The following is a 12,424-nucleotide window of genomic DNA, read 5'->3' as shown; positions in this document are numbered from 1 at the left end:
TCAGGGAGAATGTTTCTTGGCATTCATTAGCATGGAGACTTCTATAACTGGTCTAAATTCGCCCCACTACGTATGTAAAGAGAATTCATTAAGTGCTTATCACAAAGTGGAAATCTCAACAAATGCCAGGTACCCGCATTACTTGGGAGACACTAACTCAGGGTTAGGAACACAGGCTTTGCTACCATGTGGATTTGGATATGAGTCTTAGTTCTATCTTTTATTAGCTGAATTATCTTAGACTTCTCAACCTCAAATTCTTTGTTTTTAAAATGATAATAATCATAGAGTATTATTGAAAGGAGTAAATCTTAAAATACATTCAAAAATACACATTACTACCCGTGTATTGTCTGTGTGTATGGAGAGAGAGAGAGAGAGAGAAGTTAAGTGCTGGATATTGTATTTGTTAGCAGCAAACAAGTCTTCAAACTTGGTTTGCATTCCATGATGATTTAGATGAAATGCTTTTGCCAGTTAATAAAACATCCGACTCAATAGATTTTAATAATAGACATGTATCATGTCAAGTACAATCAGTCTAAAAGTAATTGCAAAAATTGTTATTACAGACATACCAGCATCTTTAATGACCCAGGTTTTCCTCACACTTTTGCTCTGCCACACACAGCATTGACTTTTGTCTTCAGACATGTGCCCTCAGGATCATGAGATGACTGCCACAGCTCCGCTGTCATATTCCCACCAGACACGATCTAATAGTTTAAGGTGGGAAAGAGAGTTCAAAAAATTGTAGAAGATCTGAGATTTAACAGTGCTTTCAGGGGAGCAAATTACCAGCATGTTTCATGGATGCTGAAAGAAAACACGAGACCCCTGAGTGAGCCAGAGATGAACAGTTTATTACTCATAACAAAAGCAATGACCACGGTATCATCATTTTTTGCTCTATTTCTCAAAGCCAAAATTCCTGCAGGGAAACTTAGCAAGGTCCTGATGATGCCTGCATACTTGATAAATTGTTTTACAGGTGAGGTATCCTGATATAAAGGTATCATAATCATTTTTAACGGGCTTTAAACAATTCCCTTGACTTCTGTGCTGGAGGGAGATATTATCTTTGTTATTCTAGGCAGTAAACAAACTTGCCCTTTGCTCCCAAACTATCTGTATATTTGAAAGCTATTCACTATACAAACTCCTTAAAAGATAGCCTGGAATGAGAAGGCAGTGAGCAAAGAATCACAAGAACCCCTCTTGTGTGTAGAAACGACATCTCATCCTCATGCCTCCTGTTAAAAGTAACAATATTTTCCTCAAATGTCACCTCAAAGTCTTTGTTACATTCGATACATCTGAGTCTTATTTGCATTCTTAGTTCCAACACTAGAAAGAAAAATCGGAGTGCCATGATTGATTTTTATTAATCAAAATTTAACTCCTAGGAGTAAGAAGGGGACCAGCCTCCCCTATAGCACACGGCTTCCCTATATCTGAAAACATTTACTGGGATTTTCTTTCTTTCTTTTTTTTTTTTTTTTTTGAGACAGAGCCTCAAGCTGTTGCCCTGGATAGAGTGCTGTGGGGCATCACAGCTCACAGCAACCTCTAACTCCTGGGCTCAAGTGAATCTCCTGCCTCTGCCTCCCAAGTAACTGGGACTACAGGCAGCCACCCCAACACCCGGCTATTTTTTGTTTGCAGCATCATTGTTATTTGTTGGGCCCAGGCTGGATTCAAACCGCCAGCTCAGGTGTATATGGCTCGCACCTTAGCTGCTTGAACCACAGGAGCCGAGCCCTGGGATTTTCTTAATCAGAGAAAATAAAGAATTATTATTAGGCAAGTAACAAGGTCTTCCATACCTGTTCTGTGTGTATCTAAATATGTATGTATATATGTATATGCATATGTATTTGTATACACACACACACATTTATATCAATCAGGACAAAATCCTATCAACCAAAATAAAAAAATCTTTCTCATGTAGAAGAATAGCTGTCTTGTGGCATTTGCAATAGGCAGAAAAATGATTTTACTTTGGGGTCTGGAGAAATGTGTGTATGAGAGAGAGAGAAAGTGAGAGAGAGAGAGAGAGAGAGAGTACTTTTAACACTTAAGATCTACAAGTAATGGTATTTTTTATACTGTTTCATCTTCATCCTCTCTTTTTCCAACTGACTATTTATTATAGGACCTGATCCATAGTAGGAGAATATTAAGTTATAAAATTAATTAGCATGTACTTTTTTAGCTTTATAATAAAGGAAATTTCTATTTGGCTATTCCCTAAGAAAGGCCTTAGAGTATTAATCATATTGCCACCATTTTTTATTTTTTTGCTTCATTAATAATTTTCCAAAAGTATTTGTTACTAGTAAAGTTCTCAGGAAGCAATGTCTAATATAGCTTCCCTGGGTCATATACCTCATCATCCATTTGGTGTTGTATCCGTCTGTCACGTGTTTTTGTGGCACATGGAAAGTCCCTTAGGTCAGCCCGGGCCTCCACAAAGGTACCAATAAGGAAACTGCCTATGGAGCAATAAATTTGTGTTATCTCCATAAAAGATACTTTTTAGGTGGAATATTTCTGTTATTACAGAAAGTGTTAACTACATTATCTTGGCTATTTGATAGACAAAAATAAAGGCTTGTTCACATGAAATAATCAGCTAGAGGCTACCCTGTGGCCTAGACAATTATGCTATTGAAAAGTTGGGCAAAATTTATATCATAATGCTAATAAGCCCTTTTTGTATTTTTCTTTCCCTGTGAACTTACCAAGAAACCATGATCAAGAAACCATTCTCTTTTGGGGAATGCTACTGCTAGACTGTGGAGAGCCTTCAAAATGATTCAAACTATAGTTCAACCTCAAATTCCTGCTAGGAAAATCATAGGCCTGTGATTTACTTTACTAATATTTCTTCTTACAAGGCACATAATCATTCGTTCCATAAACATATAATTAGCATTCATTGTGTCTAGTGGATGCAAGAATAAATGTGACCAAGTTTCTGACCTCAAGGGCATTCACACAGAAAACTGCAATTAAATGTGGTTCTTCCTCCAATGAAAGTACACCCAGAGCGCAGGAAGGGGATTTAACTGCTTGACAGTCAAGAAACATTCCTAAAATGCACTTCCTCCCTGTAAGCCTAAATCTGAAAGGTATAAAGAAAAAGGTAAATTTTCTAATATGTGTATAGAACACCATGAACAAAACAGTGGAGGCTTCAAAATATGTGGTAGAGGCTTTGTCACTTAGAGATTGCTATGGTGGTGCCCCAAGGAATTTAGATATAGAGGAAACAAATTTTTCCTTCAATAGCTCCACTATAAAACTACAACTTAAAAGACTAAAAGGCAAAGTATACAAGGAAAACTGGATTACTTCATAGAGAAAAAGTCTTAATTTTACTTGAAGCAATTACTACACAGAAAGAAAGAGAGAGGATTTAGGCTGCCCTGGAAATACAGGACAAAGGAGAAGCAGAGAATAAAATTTTCACAGGCACAGACTTCTTAGTTGAGTGGACTTTAAGAATTTCAGTCCCTTTGAAAAGTTGTGGCTGAATCAATGTAATGCCATTTGGTGCTCAATGCTCTTTATCTGCCGTGTTTGATTTTATTCCTAACAAACAATCTGCTGACCCTGATTTGGCTTCACACATTGATTTACTCTTAAAATGATAAAATGTACTAATCTTGTTAACCTCAAGTTTTCTTTCCCTTTATGAACCAATACATTAGTAGATCACATGATGTATTAAGATACTACCTTCTACATAAAGAGTGTGTGATGATCAATCATGTCAGGTGTGGATCTCTTGGCCTTGTGTTGAATGTATTACTCATATAAAAATATTATATTTAGGCACTACCGCTCTGGCATGGTTCCCTCTCAGCCGACCATCCTCTCCTCAATCCTGTGTTGCAGAATCAGCACTGACCAGCTGCAGTCCAGGCCTTGTCCACACCCCTCGAGAAATCACCCAAGAATCCGCACTTCTGGGAACCAGGCCTCCAGAAGTCAGAGTGAGAGTGGAGGGGAGTGCTGGGAGCTCAGAATTGCAGCCTACTCAGCGTGAAGATGATGAGGATGAAGACCTTCATGATGATCCACTGAATGAATAGACAGGTGCCCTCCCGGACCACCGGAAGAGCTATGCCACAACCCATGACCAGCACCTGCCAAGACCTCCGGAAGAGCTGTGCTAAAAACTGCAACATCTGACCCATCTCCACCGGGCCTCGGCATGCCCTGACCAGGAACTCTGGGAGCTGCACAACCCCGCGTACTCTCTCCTGTACCATCCCTGCCTCCACACCAGCCCGCTGATCTGGCCAGGGACTCTGGTAACCACATGCCCCCTGGAGCCCTCCGTGCCTCTGCACAGAGCCCTTCTCCTGGCCAGAGACTGCTGGAGCCATGGGCCCTCTGTGCCAAAGTCACTGGGTGCCAGGCATTCCCAGAACCGTGTGCAACACCCCCCACCGTGTTGCTGGATCCAGGTGTGTCACACTCCAGAGCTGCTCCTACAAACAGAACTCCCTGGGAGGGGCAGCACCAGAGGAATTACACAGGGTCACTCCCTACAAAGATCCAGCAACAATAGAGTGATCCTGCTGGGGTCTAATCTTGGAGAGATACCTCCCCAACTCTGAGGATGGCCAGAGGCAACAGTGAAAAACAATCATGAGGTGAAATCAATGAAAATACTCTGGCAATACGAATAATCAGAGTAGATCAACTCCCCCAAGGAACAATGGGGCAGGCACAGCACAAGATCCCATGCACAAACAAATAGCTGAGATGTCAGAAATCGAATTCAGAATCTGGAAAGCAAATAAGATCAAATTAGAATTCCAAGCAGTAATCCAAAAGATGTCTCAAGAATTCAACGAATTCAAAGACCAAATGACCAAAGATTTTGACACATTGAGATAAGAAGTTGCAGCCCTCAAAGATCTGAGAAACACAGTAGAATCCCTCAGTAACAGAATGGAGCAAGCAGAAGAAAGGATTTCTGACATTGAAGACAAAGCTTTTGAATGCTCCCAAACTCTCAAAGAGGAAGAGAAATGGAGGGCAAAAACAGATCACTCTCTCAGAGACCTCTGGGATAATTAGAAGAAAACCAATATTCGTCTTATAGGGTTCCCTGAAAGTGATGAAGTGGCTTCACAAGGCACAGAGTCTCTTCTCCATGAGATTATGAAGGAGAACTTTCCAGACATGCCAAGAGATTCTGAAATTCAGATAGCAGTTTCAGAACTTCAGCACAACTCAACCCGAATAGGACATCCCCCAGACACATCATAATCAATTTCACTAAAGTTAATATGAAGGAGAAAATTCTGAAAGCAGCCAGACGAAGAAAATCATTACCTACAAGGGCAAGAATATTAGAATAACTGCAGGTCTTTTTGCTGAAATCTTTCAAGCTAGAAGAGGATGGTCATCAACTTTTAATCTCCAAAAACAAAATAACTTTCAACCCAGGATCCTTAGCTAAACTGAGTTTCATTTATGATGGAGAAATTAAATACTTTAATGACATTCACATGTTGAAGAAATTTGCCAGAACTAAACCAGCTCTCCAGGATATTCTCAGACCCATTCTCCATAAAGACCAGCATAATCCTCCACCACAAAAGTAAACAAACCCAGAAAATTTTGATTAAATTCCAACTTACACAGTCACAAAACATTAAAAATGTCCACCAGACTCTTGAAAGGCTTATCGATATTCTTGATTAATGTGAATGGCTTAAATTGTCCTCTAAAGAGGCACAATTTGGCTGACTGATACAAAAACTCAAGCCAGATATCTGATGCATACAAGAATCTCATCTTACATTAAAAGATAAATATAGACTCAAGGTGAAAGGATGGTCATCTATACTCCCAGGCAAATGGAAAGCAGAAAAAAGCAGGCATTGCAATCCTATTCACAGATGCGATAGGCTTTAAACCAACCAAAATAAACCAAGCCAAGGAAGGATAAGGATGGACACTTCATCTTTGTTAAAGGTAATACTCAATATGATGAAATTTCAATTATTAATATTTATGCACCCAACCGGAATGCACCTCAATTTATAAGAGAAACTCTAACAGACATGAGCAACTTGATTTCCTCCAGTTCCATAGTAGTTGGAGATTTTAACACCCCTTTAGCAGTGCTGGATAGATCCCCCAAAAAGAAGCTAAGCAAAGAAATTTTAGATTTAAACTTAACCATTCAACATCTGGACTTAACAGACATCTACAGAACATTTCATCCCAACAAAACTGAATACACATTCTTCTCATCAGCCCACGGAACATACTCCAAAATCGACCACATCCTAGGCCACAAATCTAACCTCAGCAAATTTAAAAAAATAGAAATTATTCATTACATCTTCTCAGACCATCACGGAATAAAAGTTGAACTCAATAACAACAGGAATCTGCATACCCATATAAAAACATGGAAGCTAAATAACCTTATGCTAAAGGATAGATGAATTATAGATGAGATTAAGAAGGAAATCACCAAATTTTTGGAACAAAACAACAATGAAGACATGAATTATCAGAACCTGTGGGATACTGTAAAGGCAGTCCTAAGAGGGAAATTTATAGCACTGCAAGGCTTCCTCAAGAAAATGGAAAGAGAGAAAGATATTAACTTAATGGGACATCTCAAGCAACTGGAGAAGGAAGAACATTCCAACCCAAAACCCAGCTGAAGAAAAGAAATAAACAAAATCAGAGCAGAATTAAATGAAATTGAAAACAAAAGAATTATACAACAGATCAATAAGTCCAAAAGTTGGTTTTTTGAAAAGGTCAATAAAATAGGTAAAACTTTGGCCAACCTAACCAGGAAAAAAAAGAGTAAAATCTCTAATTTCATCAATCAGAAATGGTAAGGATGAAATAACAACATATCCCTCAGAAATTTAAAAAATCCTTAACGAATATTACAAGAAACTTTATTCTCAGAAATACAAAAATCTGAAAGAAATTGACCAATCCTTGGAAGTACACCACCTACCAAGGCCTATATCAAGTTCTGAAATAGCATCAACTACACAAAATCTCCCTAAAAAGAATAGCCCAGGACCAGATGGCTTTACGTAAGAATTCTACCAAACCTTTAAAGAAGAACTAGTACCTATATTACTAATCCTCTTCCAAAATATAGAAAAAGAAGGAATACTACCCAACACATTCTATGAAGCAAACATCACCTTGATCCCTAAACCAGGGAAAGACCCAACCAGGAAAGAAAATTATAGACCAATATCACTAAAGAATATTGATGCAGGGGCGGCGCCTGTGGCTCAGTGAGTAGGGCGCCGGCCCCATATGCCGAGGTTGGCGGGTTCGGACCCAGCCCCGGCCAAACTGCAACAAAAAAATAGCCGGGTGTTGTGGCGGGCGCCTGTAGTCCCAGCTACTCAGGAGGCTGAGGCAAGAGAATCGCGTAAGCCCAGGAGTTGGAGGTTGCTGTGAGCTGTGTGATGCCACGGCACTCTACCGAGGGCGGTACAGTGAGACTCTGTCTCTACAAAAAAAAAAAAAGAATATTGATGCAAAAATACTCAATAAGATCCTAACAAACAGAATCCAACAACACATCAAAAAAAATATACACCATGACCAAGTGGGATTTATCCCAGGGTCTCAAGACTAGTTCAATATACATAAATCTATAAATGTAATTCAGCACATAAACAAACTAAAAAATAAAGACCATATGATTCTCTCAATTGATGCAGAAAAAGCTTTTGATAATATCCAGCATCCCTTTATGATCAGAACACTTAAGAAAATTGGTATAGAAGGGACATTTCCTAAACTAATAGAGTCCATCTACAGCAAACCCACAGCCAATATCGTATTGAATGGAGTTAAATTGAAATAATTTCCACTTAGATCAGGAACCAGGCAAGGTTGTCCATTGTCTCCATCGCTCTTTAACATTATAATGGAAGTTTTAGCCATTGCAATTAGGGAAGAAAAGGTGATCAAGGGTATTCACATAGAGTCAGAAGAGATCAAAATTTCACTCTTCACAGTGACATGATCATATATCTGGAAAACACTAGGGATTCTACAACAAAACTTTTAGAAGTGATCAAGGAATACAGCAATGTCTCAGGCTACAAAATCAACATCCATAAATCTGTAGACTTTATAAATACCAACAATAGCCAAGCCGAAAAAACAGTCAAGGAATCTATTCCTTTCACAGTAGTTCCAAAGAAGATGAAATACTTGGAAGTTTATCTGACAAAGGATGTGAAAGATCTCTATAAAGAGAACTATGAAACTTTAAGAAAAGAAATAGCTGAAGATGTTAACAAATGGAAAAAGATACCATGCTCATGGCTGGGAAGAATCAACGTTGTTAAATGTCTATACTTCCCAAAGCAATATAAATTTTAATGCAATTCCTATTAAAGCTCCATTGTCTTATTTTAAAGATCTTGAAAAAATAATACTTCGTTTTATATGGAATCAGAAAAAAACTCGAATAGCCAAAACATTACTCAGAAATAAAAACAAAGCAGGAGGAATCATGCTACCAGACCTGAGACTGTACTATAAATCGATAGTGATCAAAACAGCATGGTACTGGCACAAAAACAGAGAAGTATATGTCTGCAACAGAATAGAGAACCAAGAGATGAACCCAGCTACTTACTGTTATTTGATCTTTGACAAGCCAATTAAAAACATTCAGTGGGGAATAGATTCCCTATTTAAGATATGGTGGTGGGTGAACTGGCTGGTGATCTGTAAAAGACTGAAACTAGACCCACAACTTTCACCATTAACTAAGATAGACTCTCACTGGATAAAAGATTTAAACTTAAGACATGAAACTATAAAAATACTTGAAAAAAGTGCAGGGAAAACTCTTGAAGGAATCAGCCTGGGTGAATATTTTATGAGGAGGACTCCCCAGGCAATTGAAGCAGTATCAAAAATACATTATTGGGACCTGATCAAACTAAAAAGCTTCTGCACAGCCAAGAACATAGTAAGTAAAGCAAGCAGTCAGCCCTCAGAATGGGAGAAAATATTTGCAGGTTATACCTCTGATAAAGGTTTAATAACCGGAATCCACAGAGAACTCAAATGTATTAGCAAGAAAAAAATAAATGATCCCATCTCAGGGTGTGCAAAGAACTTGAAGAGGAACTTCTCTAAAGAAGACAGACGCACGATCTACAAACACATGAAAAAATGCTCAACATCCTTAATCATCAGAGAAATGCAAATCAAAACTACTTTGAGATATCACCTAACCCCAGTAAGAGTAGCCCACATAACAAAATCCCAAAACCAGAGATATTGGCGTGGATGTGGAGAAAAGGGCACCCTTCTACACTGCTGGTGGGAATGCACACTAATACGGCCGTTTTGGAAGGATGTTTGGAGAATACTTAGATCTAAAAATAGACCTGCCATTTGATCCTGTAATTCCTTTGCTAGGTATATACCCAGAAGACAAAAAAATCACAATATAACAAAGACATCTGTACCAGAATGTTTATTGCAGCCCAATTCAGAATAGCTAAGTCATGGAAGAAGCCCAAGTGCCCATCAACCCATGAATGGATTAGCAAATTGTGGTACATGTATACCATGGAATATTATGCAGCCTTAAAGAAAGATGGAGACTTTATCTCTTTCATGTTTACATGGATGGAGCTGGAATATATTCTTCCTAGCAAAGTGTCTCAGGAATGGAAGAAAAAGTATCCAATGTACTCAGCCCTACTATGAAGCTAATTTATAGCTTTCATGTGAAGGCTATGACCCAACTATAGCACAAGACTATGAGAAAAGGGCCAAGGGAGGTAAGGGAGGGGGGGAGGTTAGGGTAGAGGGAGGGCAATGGGTTGGGCCACACCTATGGTGCATCTTAGAATGGGTACAGGCGAAACTTACTAAATGCAGAATACAAATGTCTACATACAATAACTAAGAAAATGCCATGAAGGCTACGTTGAACAGTTTGATGAGAATATTTCAGATTGTATATGTAACCAGCACATTGTACCCCTTGATTGCACTAATGTACACAGCTATGATTTAACAATAAAAAATTACATTTATTAAAATAGTTTAATTATAATAGAATAAAGCTGCACAGTCTTAATTCCATCCTGTCACAAGCTTCCCATTTCCTCTCACTTAATAGAAAGGGCCATTAATGTTTTGTATATGGTTTGTACATAGTAATAGTTGGTATATGGTCATGTGTTCCTTGATAATAGGAGTGTATGTTCCAAGAAACCTGCTTCTAGGTGATTTCATTATTGTGCAATTATAGTGTATTTTCCCAAATGTAGGCAACATAGGCTGCTACATATCTAGGGGATGTGGTATACTCTATTGCTTCTAGGCCACAAATCTGTACAGCATATTGCAACAAATTGGTATTTGTGAATCTAAACATATTTAAACATAGAAAGGGTACAGTAAAAATATGGCATCATGGGGTGGCGCCAAAGGAGTGGGGCTCCTTCCCATATACCAGAGGTGGTGGGTTCAAACCCGACCCCAGCCAAAAACTGCAAAAAAAAATAAAAAATAAAAAAATGTGGCATCATGGGTGGCGCCTGTGGCTCAGTGAGCAGGGTGCCGGCCCCATATGCCGAGGGTGGTGGGTTCAAACCCAGCCCTGGCCAAACTGCAACAAAATAACAGCTGGGCATTGTGGCGGGCGCCTGTAGTCCCTGCTGCTGGGGAGGCTGAGGCAAGAAAATCGCGTAAGTCCAAGAGTTAGAGGTTGCTGTGAACCGTGTGATGCCATGGCACTCTACCCCAGGGCGGTACAGTGAGACTCTGTCTCTACAGAAAAAAAAAATATGTATGGCATCATAATTTGATAGGACCACTATTAGATATATGGTCCTCCATTGACAGAACTACTATTATACACTGCATCAGTATAAATGCACATAATTTATATGTAAAATATAATTTTGCATAAAATTCTTGCGTATTTGTCTAACATCCAAAAATAGTTATATATGATATAGACTACATTTTATAGAAATAAAATCATATGTGAAATGATGAATGTTTGTATGAAGAAAGGATATGCAAATAATATCAGAGAACAGAAGAAAAGAAATGGCTTAGAAAAGAAACATAATAAGACAAAGCAATATTAAGAGCAAATTTAAAGTATGAAATTATAAATATAAAATGCACCAACTATTCAGTTTTTTAATTTTTTCAGCTATGATTTACTGTGCTCAGCTACCAGCAAAGGTAGCTGTGTGTGCACATATGCACACACACACACAAACACAGATATACACACACAGACAGATACACACACAGAGATACACACACAGACACACACATAGATACACACAGACACACACATACACACATACAGATATACACACACAGACACACAGAGCATGCGTACATCTACGCTAGAAGTTTTCAAATTGAATTCCTAAGAGGTAGTCATGGTCAAGGGTAATTGAAGAAGTTTATTAATAAATACTCATGATGAACCATGGAATCTAGATCAGCCAGAGAGAAGTGAGATGACAGGAGGAGACTTCATGCAACTACAAAAAGTGAATGGGAGGCAGGAGGGTCAGTGAAGTGGACATCGCCGCATGAACCATAGCAATGGAAGGAATTTTAAAAAGTGAGCCGTAAGGATAAAATATCACTGTTGGTACTGGCTGCTTACATGTGAGAAATCAAAAATGGTGTAATTCAGGTAAATGACAAGGTCCAGGATAAGAATATAGGCAGAATTACATATTGAATGCAACCAAAAATGCAACAAGATTAATAAAGCAGAAATGTAATGCCTGGATGTATTTCTTTTAACTTCATAGAAAAAATCAAGTTTCTATGCTTAAAAGACTGAGAAACAGAATTTTTACCATAGTAAATTGTATACATAGTAAAATGTATTCTTAGACTTCATTCCAAATACACCATTTTTATCATAGGAGAGATTGTTGCTGTACCTGTTATATCTTATAAATTGGTGGCTATATGACGATTTCACACTAATTGATGACTCCACTTGCAATGTAGCTTGATAGTACTAGGTTAGATGTTAAGTTTCTGCTCTTCCAGAAGCATTCTAGCAGTGGGTTTTCAAATAGCAAATGACTATATGCTTTATAATGTATGGTTTTACAGTAGGAACATAGTTTATATGATTTTTTTCTCTTGTCTAGACTTGCCAGAGGTTCCAAACAGTGTGTCTTCCATGGATACCTATAGCACCATTAGAATTGTAGGGTTATGAGACCCAAATATGCTTTATTCATATTTGAAATATAAATCAAAATACTCAGTCTTCACTTACTGAGTAGTCCAGAGCAGTATTGTGAGTGTGGTACACCAACAAAAACAAATGGATTATTTAAATAGCAATTACTCCCTTTGTATCCTTTTAAGCCTT

The sequence above is a fragment of the Nycticebus coucang genome, chromosome 7 (genome assembly GCF_027406575.1).
Source record: "Nycticebus coucang isolate mNycCou1 chromosome 7, mNycCou1.pri, whole genome shotgun sequence".
Classification (NCBI taxonomy): domain Eukaryota; kingdom Metazoa; phylum Chordata; class Mammalia; order Primates; family Lorisidae; genus Nycticebus; species Nycticebus coucang.
This window is presented reverse-complemented; position numbering follows the sequence as displayed.